This window comes from Pseudophryne corroboree, chromosome 2, assembly GCF_028390025.1.
Source record: "Pseudophryne corroboree isolate aPseCor3 chromosome 2, aPseCor3.hap2, whole genome shotgun sequence".
Taxonomy (NCBI): Eukaryota; Metazoa; Chordata; class Amphibia; order Anura; family Myobatrachidae; genus Pseudophryne; species Pseudophryne corroboree.
In genome coordinates, this window is record NC_086445.1 from 196,658,988 (window position 1) to 196,671,899 (window position 12,912).

Consider the following 12,912-nt stretch of genomic DNA (forward strand, 5'->3'; position numbering starts at 1 on the left):
CGGATCGCCCTAGGTTTCTGTATAGTATTCTCTACTGTTGCATAAACAGTCTCTGATCCTTGGCACGGTCTTCTTTATCTCATTATATGATAACGTTTTCCTTACCGGATCTGTTCATTTTAGCAGTAACATTTTTACTTAATCTTTTGAAGCAGTCTTGATTATGACCACTTTTTCATTAAAAGCGGAGCTAACAAAACGACAAAATCCGGAGACTTTTGGGGATTTCTTCTCAGAAAACTTCGAAGAATCCCCCACTGATTCAGACTGGAAAACCACTTTTTCTAGATTACAAAAAAGCTTTCAGAAAAGGACTCGCCTATCGTGGGACATTACCACACTACAGAATTATATTAAACACAAGATCGTGCCCCGGGGGTTGAGACCCAAAATATTCCCCTCTTTTCCATTGGCTACGGAGAACTTGAAGACTGAGTGGGAGACAGCACTCTTGAAGTGTTCCCAAGAACTATTACATCTCTTGGTCAAACATGACACACTACTCATAGACCAAGTGGAAAAAGAAATAGAGGAATTGGGTCATAACCTAGAAACTTGGGAAAAAGATTTGTCTTTTCAGACAGCTTTTGAGAAACATCAAAAAGAACTCAAGTTATATGAACAAACAATAGCAGATCGGAAGCGGAACAAATTTATCAGGGACAAACGAGATTTCTCACGTGGGGACATTTTTAGGTGGAATTCCATACCCCAGAGCAGGAATCGAAGACAGAGGGACGACTCGACTTTCTCAGAATTTGAATCTTCAAATAGTGGAGATTCGTCTAGTGAGACTTCAGACAACGCCAGACTCAATCAGAGAGAAGGAGAATTTTCCCCACGTTTTTTAGGCCAGGGTTCGAAACAAAGAGGCCGGGACAAAAATCAAGGAAAACCCGGCGGGGGGGAAAGAAGAGGCGACAGACGCAACCCCGACTGGGACCTATCAAGGACCGCCAGGTATCCGGCCAGACAGAGGAAGACGTTAAGATAACTCACCCTTCCTCATCCTCCCTACAGGTCATAAACCTATCGGGTAGACCCCTCTCATCCTCACATATGGATGTGTTAGCCAAAGGCCTCTCTTTCTCACCCTCGAGATCATTTAACAGATTCTGCTGGGAGAAAGATCTCAGATTATTTGGCAGAAAACTCCTTCTAAAAAAGTTCTTTGCAAAACACCATGCAAGACGAGATAGTGATAACATCACAGACTTATCCCCTGAAGAGCTCCAAACAGTCCAAATCCTGGAGGACCTACTAGTGGAATCGAACATACAAGATAGCACTCCTTGCCGAGCTAAATGTAAACCCAAGTCTTCATTTTTCCCACCCGATAATACCAGCCCGGAAATTAGGGTTTTTCTTAACAGGGTGTCGAAAGAATTTGACGATATTTACGTCCGAATCAAAACTTCCCATCAATATCCAACTAGAAATCTCAACTTTCAAGAAAGGAAAGCATTACGTGAGATGGAAACATGGAGAGACGTAATTATCAAACCTTCGGACAAGGGTGGTAACATTGTGCTATGGCCGTTAGAAATGTATATCACGGAAGCACATAGACAACTGTTTAACCCCCTTTGCTATCAGAAACTTCTCAACGATCCCACCAAAAGGTTCCAAAAAGCCTATACCTCTTTAATACAAGAGGCTGCTACACAGGGAACCATTACCAAACAAGAAGCAGCATATCTGACTGTCCAAAACCCGAGAACTCCAACTTTCTATCTTCTTCCGAAGATTCATAAAGACATCCAGGTGCCACCTGGCAGACCGATAATGTCGGGTAATGGAGGACTGCTGGAGCAGCCGAGTCGCTTTCTAGATTTACATCTACGTGACTTCGTCCTTGACTTACCATCCTATCTACAAGACACTGCTGACTTATTGCGAAAAATTCACAACATCCACTTTGAGGACGACTTCCTCCTAGCAACCTTGGATGTTGAGGCACTTTATTCTAGCATCAATCATCAACAAGGTTTGTCTGCAACCAAATTCTTTTTGGACCAAACTGGGTCCAATGATTTTTCTGATTTTCTTTTACAGTTACTCACCTTTGTCCTCTCCAAAAACTATTTTGTGTTTCAAGACCAGTTTTTCTTACAAATCAGGGGAACTGCTATGGGGGCAGCATGTGCACCTACATATGCAAATCTCTTTTTGGGGTGGTGGGAGCATTTCCACGTGTTCAACATCTGCAATGAAAAATACACCACACATATAATACTGTGGCTAAGATACATCGATGATGTCTTCCTGATTTGGAATGGCAATAAGAGCTTACTCTTGGAGTTCATTCAGATTCTTAACCATAATGAACTCAATATTACTCTGACACACTTCATCAGCCCAACAAGAGTACCATTCTTAGACCTCAGTATCTACAAATCCAATGCAGGATTTCTAGAAACGGAATTATTCCGGAAGGAGACTGCTACTAACAGTCTCCTTCACCAAACAAGCTCCCATTTTCCGCCTACCGTGGAAAACATCCCCAAAGGGGAATACCTACGCCTGAGACGCAACTGCTCAGAAGACTCTACCTTCAAGGCCAAAAGCTTGGAACTAACTAACCGCCTCCTGGATAGAGGCTACAGCAGACGCTCACTCAAGCGGGCATATACTGCTATAGCAGCAACCAAAAGAGAGAGTCTGATTTTTGGTAAGAAAAATAAGAGTACGGAGCAGGAAGACACTGTCCGCTTTATTGGAACTTTCTGCCCTGAATGGAGGAAGTTGAAGGGAGCAATAACCAGACATCTCCCTATTTTACAATTGGATCCAGATTTGGCACCCCTCTTTGACTCCCCACTGCAAATGAGCTGGCGCAGATCAAAAAATATGAGAGACCATCTAGTGCACAGCCATTTGATCTCCTCAAATACCAAAAAACCTTCTATCACAGGTTCTTTTCCCTGCGGCCATTGCAAATCATGCCCTCAAATCTTGCAAACCAACACGGTCATCGACAGGTTTGACCAGTCGGTCAAGCTACAACACTTCTTTAACTGTAATACGCAGGCGGTGATATATTGCATAACGTGTGAGTGTAATCTCAAGTATGTAGGCATGACTACACGTAAATGGAAAGAAAGAATCTTAGAACACCTTGGTAACATCCGCAATGCCTCCAGAGATCTTAACAGAATGAAACAGCTCACATCGGTAGCGAGACATTTCAACTCTGTTCATAAAGGATCCATCAAAGGGTTCAAGACCTTCTGTTTAGATCGAGTACATCTCGGAATACGGGGAGGAGACATAACCAAAGAATTATACAAAAAGGAAAGTGAATGGATCTTCCGCTTGAACAGCCTGAAACCCTTCGGTCTGAATGAAACCATTAACTACGGAGTTTTCCTGTAAATAATATTTCATCAGCCTCTCAACTACCATATACATCTTAGAATCTTTATTAATAATTTTATCCAGTATTTTTCTCACAGGTGATTCATACACACACACCTTCAATTGCATGTATATTATATGCACATTTTTACTTTTTATCTACATCACATTCCGACACCATGTCACATCTCTTCACAACCCATCATTCCTCCTCACCCCTAGTTTTAATTCTCCACCACCAGCCAACATTCACCTCATTAACCCCCGGCCTCCCCCCATCAACAACCAATCAGGTATACCTACCCCTCACCTCCCTTAAATCTTTGTAAATTCAAAATAAATCATTTTTGTTTTTGCCCGTGGTCACTGCACACCAATGCACCCACAACTAATCCCCGTTTTCAATTATTCCCCTATCATGTGGTTTCTTCACTGCACACATTTATTGGTTTCCCCACATACACCTACATTTATTTCCTCAGGTACCATAATAGTTATCCCTTGACCCCTCTACTCCTGCATTCACCTTCCACTCACCATTGCTCGAGGCACGCACAGCTTATCCCTCACTAATTTCCACTAGGCCTATCCAGCCTATTCCTTATTCCACATACCCCCTTGAATCCAGCAGTTTTATCATTATTTACATCATCATTATGTATATTCATTCACATGTATTTTATTCATTTAATTTATTTTAATGCATTATAATCTTTCATCCCCCTTTTCTCAGTTCTCTTGTACTTTTCTTTTAATCATATCGCCTGTCATTATCAATCTGTAAGATTAGCATTTTTACAGTGAAGCTATGTAATAAGGGCATTTGCTACCTATTTACGGCCTATTATTTCCCACATCTAAAATAGCGATCTACTATCACCAAATGTTTTCAGCCCTCCGGTTATGACGTCTCAGCTCCGCTATGGTAGTCTCTTAGCAACCGTCCACACTAATCTTGATCTCAATGGTATTCCTCCCATATCCATGATGACGTCCGCAATCTCGCGATGGGTGATGCATCTCCCGCCTCCCGATCTGACGTCTTAGCTTCGCTATTGTAGTCTCTTAGCAACCGCCCACACAAATCCTAATTGTAAGGGTATTTTTCCCATATCCAAGATGGCGTCCGCGATCTCGCGATGGGTGACGCATCTTCCGCCTCCCGATCTGACGTCTTCATTACTGCGGTCTCCTAGCAACTACACACATGGGGAGATCACACCCACCAGACGACATCTCCGGATTGGCCAAGCTCTAACAGGGGCGGACATAAAAGCCCTCTCCCCACACTGGACAGCACGGAACCCGGAAGTGAACAAGCCCCAGGGCGAAACGCGTCTTCCGCATCCAGGAACAGGGGTCTCGTCGACACTACCGCATCTTGGCATTTAGCCATATTTACCTTTCTTGCTCTCTTGGCTTCCTCATATCTCTGGTGAAACCGTAAGCCCCACTATCCAGTGGCTGCATGCCACGGATAGCAACTCCTATTGCAATTCTCAGCAGCACTGTCTTAATTATCTTGCATTGAGTGTACAGCATAGGGGTGATTGATCAGAGGTCTGCATTAGCATTTATCTAGCATCTAGCATACTATTGGAAATCAGCTTATATTTTAAAGCGTTACCAGTTCACACATATGACTAATATATCTGTTATATTTATGAATGTGTTGGTTCCCATCTATTTCTATTCCTGCCTCCTCACAGCAATTGATGCATGCATAGAATTAACATATACCTATTATAGCATTCTATATCCTATCTGGGGTTGCAAGGCAAATATCCTATGATACATTTGGTCAACAGATATATGTTTGTGCAGTTTTGGTGAATTTGACACCTCACCACATAATTTTACAATTTTCAAACTTCATCCTGAGTTTTTTTTAAAAACTGCATTACCTGAGTGACCACATATTCACCTGGTTTCACCAGCATTTCTTCTTATATACTATCTGTTTGGACAATCATAATATACCAGCAGTCATGGATTTCTCTGTCTGTGAATTCTAGTATCAATTCTCACAAGTCCAATCTTCGATAGATCACCACTTTTTCGTGGACTCTCATTCACGATTCCCGGTACACTGCACCACGTGAGTGGGAATTTCGGATCGGGTCTAACGTGAAAAGCAGATCCACCCATTTACACGATCTTCTATCTATTTCTTCTCTGTCGGTCCTAATTTTCATTATTCATATATAGGTGCACTCTCATTGGTGTTCACATAAAATTCTCTACTACCATACCACGCTGCCAGCGCCCGATCTCGTCTGATCTTGGAAGCTAAACAGCGTTGGGCCAGGTCAGTACCAGGAAGGGAGACCACCTGTGAATACCTGGTGTTGTAGAGTAGGATTTTCCTCACTTATGTGGCAGTAACACCAACAGCAGTATCACCACTTTTTTCTATCCAATAACCTCCAGACCTATCGGTCACGGGCACCATCTACTTGAGGTGCCATACCTGCCTCTACCGTTATCATTGTCTTGAATTCAGATAGGTGCATGTCGTCTTTTTTCCTGTACTATACCCAGAGGAGTGACTTCTGATCATTTCTCTAATTTTCTATAAGCCATAAGAGCATAGCTATTAATTTTGTGTCTCGACCACCCTGTGGTTCCATCAATACAGCAAGCCTGTACTGGTCAAGGGGAATGGGGGTATGACCAACTAATGTCTACCACCCTTTCACACACTCTTTACCAATAAGAGACCAGAACATTTTATTTTACCAAGATGCTTTCTATGTTGCATTTTGAAGGATAGATCTCCGGTAATAACCTTTTTTGTAATAAAAGCTAATAAAAGTTATGTTTTAAATATTTCATCTTAATTATCTCATCAAATTTATTTTTTTCTACAAGAGTGCGCCCACACAAGAGCCTTCTTTTCTCTCCCCATTGTATTAAAGTTCGACTACCGTACTGTGTCTGCTGCTAATATAGACTGGATGATAATGAGATGAAATCAATATAATATCACTAGTACTGCAGCCGGACAGGTATGTATATTTATTATGTAATGACTGATGACGGACCTGCTGGACACTGTCAGCTCAGCAGCACCGCAGACTGCTACAGTAAGCTACTATACTATAGTAGTATGTACAAAGAAGAAAGAAAAAAAAAAACCACGGGGAGGTGGTATACAATTATGGATGGACTGCCGAGTGCCGACACAGAGGTAGCTACAGCCGTGGACTACCGTACTGTGTCTGCTGCTAATATAGACTGGATGATAATGAGATGAAATCAATATAATATCACTAGTACTGCAGCCGGACAGGTATGTATATTTATTATGTAATGACTGATGACGGACCTGCTGGACACTGTCAGCTCAGCAGCACTGCAGACTGCTACAGTAAGCTACTATACTATAGTAGTATGTACAAAGAAGAAAGAAAGAAAAAAAAAACCACGGGGAGGTGGTATACAATTATGGATGGACTGCCGAGTGCCGACACAGAGGTAGCTACAGCCGTGGACTACCGTACTGTGTCTGCTGCTAATATAGACTGGATGATAATGAGATGAAATCAATATAATATCACTAGTACTGCAGCCGGACAGGTATGTATATTTATTATGTAATGACTGATGACGGACCTGCTGGACACTGTCAGCTCAGCAGCACCGCAGACTGCTACAGTAAGCTACTATACTATAGTAGTATGTACAAAGAAGAAAGAAAAAAAAAAACCACGGGGAGGTGGTATACAATTATGGATGGACTGCCGAGTGCCGACACAGAGGTAGCTACAGCCGTGGACTACCGTACTGTGTCTGCTGCTAATATAGACTGGATGATAATGAGATGAAATCAATATAATATCACTAGTACTGCAGCCGGACAGGTATGTATATTTATTATGTAATGACTGATGACGGACCTGCTGGACACTGTCAGCTCAGCAGCACCGCAGACTGCTACAGTAAGCTACTATACTATAGTAGTATGTACAAAGAAGAAAGAAAAAAAAAAACCACGGGGAGGTGGTATACAATTATGGATGGACTGCCGAGTGCCGACACAGAGGTAGCTACAGCCGTGGACTAACGTACTGTGTCTGCTGCTAATATAGACTGGATGATAATGAGATGAAATCAATATAATATCACTAGTACTGCAGCCGGACAGGTATGTATATTTATTATGTAATGACTGATGACGGACCTGCTGGACACTGTCAGCTCAGCAGCACCGCAGACTGCTACAGTAAGCTACTATACTATAGTAGTATGTACAAAGAAGAAAGAAAAAAAAAACCACGGGGAGGTGGTATACAATTATGGATGGACTGCCGAGTGCCGACACAGAGGTAGCTACAGCCGTGGACTACCGTACTGTGTCTGCTGCTAATATAGACTGGATGATAATGAGATGAAATCAATATAATATCACTAGTACTGCAGCCGGACAGGTATGTATATTTATTATGTAATGACTGATGACGGACCTGCTGGACACTGTCAGCTCAGCAGCACCGCAGACTGCTACAGTAAGCTACTATACTATACTAGTATGTACAAAGAAGAAAGAAAGAAAGAAAAAAAAACCACGGGGAGGTGGTATACAATTATGGATGGACTGCCGAGTGCCGACACAGAGGTAGCTACAGCCGTGGACTACCGTACTGTGTCTGCTGCTAATATAGACTGGATGATAATGAGATGAAATCAATATAATATCACTAGTACTGCAGCCGGACAGGTATGTATATTTATTATGTAATGACTGATGACGGACCTGCTGGACACTGTCAGCTCAGCAGCACCGCAGACTGCTACAGTAAGCTACTATACTATAGTAGTATGTACAAAGAAGAAAGAAAAAAAAAACCACGGGGAGGTGGTATACAATTATGGATGGACTGCCGAGTGCCGACACAGAGGTAGCTACAGCCGTGGACTACCGTACTGTGTCTGCTGCTAATATAGACTGGATGATAATGATATGAAATCAATATATATATATGTATATATAATATCACTAGTACTGCAGCCGGACAGGTATGTATATTTATTATGTAATGACTGATGACGGACCTGCTGGACACTGTCAGCTCAGCAGCACCGCAGACTGCTACAGTAAGCTACTATACTATAGTAGTATGTACAAAGAAGAAAGAAAAAAAAAACCACGGGGAGGTGGTATACAATTATGGATGGACTGCCGAGTGCCGACACAGAGGTAGCTACAGCCGTGGACTACCGTACTGTGTCTGCTGCTAATATAGACTGGATGATAATGAGATGAAATCAATATAATATCACTAGTACTGCAGCCGGACAGGTATGTATATTTATTATGTAATGACTGATGACGGACCTGCTGGACATTGTCAGCTCAGCAGCACCGCAGACTGCTACAGTAAGCTACTATACTATAGTAGTATGTACAAAGAAGAAAGAAAAAAAAAAACCACGGGGAGGTGGTATACAATTATGGATGGACTGCCGAGTGCCGACACAGAGGTAGCTACAGCCGTGGACTAACGTACTGTGTCTGCTGCTAATATAGACTGGATGATAATGAGATGAAATCAATATATATGTATATATAATATCACTAGTACTGCAGCCGGACAGGTATATATATTTATTATGTAATGACTGATGACGGACCTGCTGGACACTGTCCGCTCAGCAGCACCGCAGACTGCTACAGTAAGCTACTATAGTAGTATGTATAAAGAAGAATGAAAAAAAAAAAACCACGGGTAGGTGGTATACAATATTATATATATATATATATATATTATATACAATTATATATATATATATATATATTAAACTGGTGGTGATTGATTATTAAACTGGTGGTCAGGTCACTGGTCACACTATCAGCAACTTGCAAGTAGTACTCCTAAGCAGACAATAACAAAATATATTATACTGGTCTGGTGGTCAGTGTGGTCACAATGGCAGTGTGGCACTGACTCTGGCAGCAAAAGTGTGCACTGTACGTTATATGTACTCCTGAGTCCTGCTCTCAGACTCTAACTGCTCCCCACTGTCAGTGTCTCCCCCACAAGTCAGATAATTAATACAGTCACACTATCTAATCTATATCACTTCAGCAAGTAGTAGTAGTATAGTAGTACTCCTCCTAATAATGCTCCCCAAAATTACTACTACTGTGTCTCTCTCTACTGTCTCACTCTCTTCTCTAAACGGAGAGGACGCCAGCCACGTCCTCTCCCTATGAATCTCAATGCACGTGTGAAAATGGCGGCGACGCGCGGCTCCTTATATAGAATCCGAGTCTCGCGATAGAATCCGAGCCTCGCGAGAATCCGACAGCGGGATGATGACGTTCGGGCGCGCTCGGGTTAACCGAGCAAGGCGGGAAGATCCGAGTCGCTCGGACCCGTGAAGAAAAAACTGAAGTTCGGGCGGGTTCGGATTCAGAGGAACCGAACCCGCTCATCTTTATAGTACAGTACAGCATTTTGGTGACCAACAGTATATAGTTGTACAGTACAGTAGGCCATTGCTGTATCTTGCAGCTCTGTGTCACTGCAAGTATCCATTCCATATCTGTGCTGCATTTTTGTGAGCAGTATTTATAGTAGTACAGTGCATCATTTTGGTGACCAACAGTATATAGTTGTACAGTAGGCCATTGCTGTATCTTGCAGCTCTGTGTCACTGCAAGTATCCATTTCATAACTGTGCTGCATTTTTGTGAGCAGTATATATAGTAGTACAGTGCAGCATTTTGGTGACCAACAGTATAAAGTGCTACAGTACAGTAGGTCATTGCTGTATCTTGCAGCTCTGTGTCACTGCAAGTATCCATTCAATATCTGTGCTGCATTTCTGTGAGCAGTATATATAGTAGTACAGTGCAGCATTTTGGTGACCTGGTGACCAACAGTATATAGTTGTACAGTACAGTAGGCCATTGCTGTATCTTGCAGCTCTGTGTCACTGCAAGTATCCATTCCATATCTGTGCTGCATTTTTGTGAGCAGTATATATAGTAGTACAGTGCAGCATTTTGGTGACCAACAGTATATAGTTGTACAGTACAGTAGGCCATTGCTATTCATATAATAATATTACTGGCATATAATTCCACACATTAAAAAGTGGAGAACATAAATGTGGAGGGTGAAATTGGGAAAGATCAAGATCCACTTCCACCTAGTGCTGAAGCTGCTGCCACTAGTCATGGCAGAGACGATTCAATGCCATTAACGTCGTCTACCAAGGCCGATGCCCAATGTCATAGTAGAGAGCATGTAAAATCCAAAAAACTAAATTTTAGTAAAATGACCCAAAAATCTAAATTAAAAGCGTCTGAGGAGAAGCGTAAACTTGCCAATATGCCATTTACGACACGGAGTGGCAAGGAAGGGCTGAGGCCCTGGCCTATGTTCATGGCTAGTGGTTCAGCTTCACATGAGGATGGAAGCACTCATCCTCCCACTAGAAAACTGAAAAGAGTTAAGATGGCAAAAGCACAGCAAAGAACTGTGCGTTCTTTTAAATCACAAATCCCCAAGGAGAGTCCAATTGTGTCGGTTGCGATGCCTGACCTTCCCAACACTGGACGGGAAGAGGTGGCTCCTTCCACCATTTGCACGCCCCCTGGTAGTGCTGGAAGGAGCACCCACAGTCCAGTTCCTGATAGTCAAATTGAAGATGTCACTGTTGAAGTACACCAGGATGAGGATATGGGTGTTGCTGGCGCTAAGGAGGAAATTGACAAGGAGGATTCTGATGGTGAGGTGGTTTGTTTAAGTCAGGCACCCGGGGAGACACCTGTTGTCCGTGGGACGAATATGGCCATTGACATGCCTGGTCAAATTACAAAAAAAATCATCTCTTCGGTGTGGAATTATTTTAACAGAAATGCGGACAACAGGTGTCAAGCCGTGTGTTGCCTTTGTCAAGCTGTAATAAGTAGGGGTAAGGACGTTAACCACCTAGGAACATCCTCCCTTATACGTCACCTGGAGCGCATTCATCAGAAGTCATTGACCAGTTCGAAAACTTTGGGTGACAGCGGAAGCAGTCCACTGACAACTAAATCCCTTCCTCTTGTACCCAAGCTCCTGCAAACCACACCACCAACTCCCTCAGTGTCAATTTCCTCCTTAGACAGGAACGTCAATTGTCCTGCAGGCCATGTCACTGGCAAGTCTGACGAGTCCTCTCCTGACTGGGATTCCTCCGATGGATCCTTGAGTGTTACGCCTACTGCTGCTGGCGCTACTGTTGTTGTTGCTGCTGGGAGTCGATCATCATCCCAGAGGGGAAGTCGGAAGACCACTTGTACTACTTCCAGTAAGCAATTGACTGTCCAACAGTCCTTTGCGAGGAAGATGAAATATAACAGCAGTCATCCTGTTGCAAAGCGTATAACTCAGGCCTTGGCAGCTGTGTTGGTGTTAGATGTGCGTCCGGTATCCGGCGTTAGTTCACAGGGACTTAGGGAATTTCTTGAGGTAGTGTGTCCCCGGTACCAAATACCATCTAGGTTACACTTCTCTAGGCAGGTGATACCGAGAATGTACACAGACGTCAGAAAAAGACTCACCAGTGTCCTAAAAAATGCAGTTGTACCCAATGTCCACTTAACCACGGACATGTGGACAAGTGGAGCAGGGCAGACTCAGGACTATATGACTGTGACAGCCCACTGGGTAGATGTATTGCCTCCCGCAGCAAGAACAGCAGCGGCGGCACCAGTAGCAGCATCTCGCAAACGCCAGCTCATTCCTAGGCAGGCTACGCTATGTATCACCGCTTTCCATAAGAGGCACACCGCTGACAACCTCTTACGGAAACTGAGGAACATCATCGCAGAATGGCTTACCCCAATTGGACTCTCCTGGGGATTTGTGACATCGGACAACGCCACCAATATTGTGCGTGCATTACATGTGGGCAAATTCCAGCACGTCCCATGTTTTGCACATACAATTAATTTGGTGGTGCAGAATTTTTAAAAAAAACGACAGGGGCGTGCAAGAGATGCTGTCGGTGGCCCGAAGAATTGCTGGCCACTTTCGGCATTCAGCCACCGCGTGCCGAAGACTGGAGCACCAGCAAACACTCCTGAACCTGCCCCGCCATTATCTGAAGCAAGAGGTGGTAACGAGGTAGAATTCAACCCTCTATATGCTTCAGAGGATGGAGGAGCAGCAAAAGGCCATTCAAGCCTATACATCTGCCTATGATATAGGCAAAGGAGGGGGAATGCACCTGACTCAAGCGCAGTGGAGAATGATTTCAACGTTGTGCAAGGTTCTGCAACCCGTTGAACTTGCCACACGTGAAGTCAGTTCAGACACTGCCAGCCTGAGTCAGGTCATTCCCCTCATCAGGCTTTTGCAGAAGAAGCTGGAGACATTGAAGGAGGAGCTACTTGTCAACTCAAGCGGAACGTGACCCGTCAACAGCTCCTCCTTCACATTCTCCCGCAACTGGGGCTGCGAGGAAAAGGCTAAGAATTCCGAGCCCACCTGCTGGCGGTGATGCAGGGCAGTCTGGAGCGAGTGCTGACATCTGGTCCGGACTGAAGGACCTGCCAAC

At 43.6% G+C, this 12,912-nt stretch overlaps 1 protein-coding gene and 1 non-coding gene across 2 annotated transcripts in view; both read left to right on the top strand.

Moving 5' to 3' along the window:
• NCKAP1L (NCK associated protein 1 like) overlaps nucleotides 1-12,912 on the top strand; it is a 616,762-nt gene that overhangs the window by 563,389 nt on the left and 40,461 nt on the right. The gene's annotated exons all lie outside the window — the stretch shown is intronic.
• LOC135054307 (5S ribosomal RNA) lies at nucleotides 5,596-5,714 on the top strand. Its single transcript, XR_010243491.1, has one exon. It is a non-coding gene; the product is annotated as a 5S ribosomal RNA (ribosomal RNA).